Consider the following 2,358-nt stretch of genomic DNA (forward strand, 5'->3'; position numbering starts at 1 on the left):
TGTCTGCTTAATATCTTCTAACATTTTCTTTGTCAACATTCTACTAACCCTAAACCTACCCTAACAGTCTACTCTGAGATTTAGTAGACATGTAGTTGCAAATTAATGAGAATTAGTTGACATGTAGTTGACATGTAGTTACAAAGTTACTTATAGTTAACAGAATGTCTAAAGTAGACTATCGAAATAAAGTGTAACCTAACATATGTAAGGCACTATGAAGTTTATCCACTGATGTATAAAATGATTTTGCTGTGAAAGACACAAAATACTTCTCTCAGAAGATATGTTTGATTTTCACAGTATATGAATCATCAACATCATCGCCATCGTCATCACTGTCGTCGCCATCATTCTCATCCTCATCTTTTGTTGACTGTATAATTTGTGTTCTTTCAATAAAATGTAGTAGTTGTTCTATGCGTTTTTAGGAGGGCTTGGCTCATCAGGATAGTGACCATTATCGCTCTTCATATTTCCATTATAGGCTACACATGCTCACTTGTATGAGAAAGGTTAAATCTATCAGAAACTGGATATAAGGGTTCACTGACTAATGCCCTATAGCATTCAGAATTTACTGAAGGCTAGATTTGTCTAATTCACATATGAACCACTGATTTGAAACAGATTCGTACAAGCTTCAAAGCTTCATGTATCGAAAGCACCCATATATTAATGCATCTCATAAATTAGTGCCATGTTTTTGAGATGGTGACAAGTTAAAACAACTTTAACTTTTAAAGATGCGTCCTGACATGCTGAGCTCCCCTGTACTGCCTTGCCTGTTTTTAAATGCAAGAACGTGTTCTGCCCAACAAAACCTATTAGTTATTTCTTGCATTTAGGGGCAGACACAGATATAACTAACAGGCCATCACTTTTGCCAAAGTTGGTTTTGTTCTCACCAATTTTTGAAAGCTACTTAAAAATAACTTGCCGAACACAAAAAAAGCATCTCTAATCTTTCATTGTGATTTACTTCACATAGGTAATAAAAAACACATTTGCATTGCCCTGATGTTGTGTTGTCCTATACATCAGCTACCTGATGTATAAACCTTGTCTAGGCCTATAAAGATTGATAGATAAATAAATACATAGGCCACACTGCAAATTTTAGTGTTCATTTCTGATTGCTGGCACAGGTCAGATTACCATACAGAAGCCTAAACTGTTTGATTAAAAGAGTCAGTATTTTCATAATGTACTTTTTATTTAATTTTGTTAGTACACCTCAAATATGTGTGAAAGTAATAAAGTTAAAAAAAGTCAACATGTCATTCTTTTTTTCTAGATCGCACATTAGACCAAAATTCATAATCAGGCACCATTCACAAAAAATATTCAGAAAATTTCATATAGAAGGACTATAATTGGTAATTTACGCATTAAAGTAAATTGCGATTAAGTTGATATGATTTATATGTAACTATAAAACATTCAAAATACTAAATAATTATTTAGTTAAAGGGTTAGTTCACCCAAAAATGAAAATTAGCCAGTGTTTTACTCACCCTCCGCGTAACGCTTCCGCATACGACAGTCAGCAGAAGTGAGTGAAAAGTGTTTATTGCGTTTGAAATATGGATATACAAAAACACATGGATTCGCTACAGGAGGCCTTTATTCATGCCCCGGAGCCATGTGAGGCACGTTTTATTACGGATGTGCGTGCTTTATTTAATGTGTTTTGGACTGTTGAACATCTTTCTTATCTCATCTTTCCCCTTTCTCCCTTATTTGGATTTTATCTGTAAACAACTCCGCAAATCAAACAATGACATCCTTTACCATCCTCGTGACTTAAACAGAGTTGACACTGAGTAAAGTATAAAAGCAGGGCTCTTTCTGGAACTTCACAAAATCTTCCTCTGAGATTCTGAAGGCAACAATCTGAAAACTAAGGGGAGTTTTTGGCACAGAGACCTACTGAATAGCCTTTCGACTTAAAGTATCTTTGTACTTTGTAATTGAAATAGCCTACATTGATAAGCCACATGTGCAACACATAAATGCAGACATTTAACTTTCCTGCTTATTTAATTTTCAGGTTCATCATGACAATGCTAAGAAGTCTGCTGCTTCTTTTGATTGTGTTCTCCATGGGGAATGCAGAAGGTAACCAAGATTTGTAAAAACCCTTGTTATTCCATTCTAAATGCTTGTATTGCCAAACCTTTGACGTTTCATGAAAAGGGATAGCAATGATTATGTACATGACCTACGGAGTCTAAGTGTATGTATTTGCAGCACATAATCACTCAAACATAAAATAAGCTTCATAAAATAATAACATTAAAAACTTTCTTGCTTTGAATGTTAAAAGAGCCCTAACATGTATTTACTGGATACAGT

The sequence above is a fragment of the Sinocyclocheilus grahami genome, unplaced genomic scaffold (assembly GCF_001515645.1).
Source record: "Sinocyclocheilus grahami isolate Dianchi unplaced genomic scaffold, SAMN03320097.WGS_v1.1 scaffold28.1, whole genome shotgun sequence".
Taxonomy (NCBI): Eukaryota; Metazoa; Chordata; class Actinopteri; order Cypriniformes; family Cyprinidae; genus Sinocyclocheilus; species Sinocyclocheilus grahami.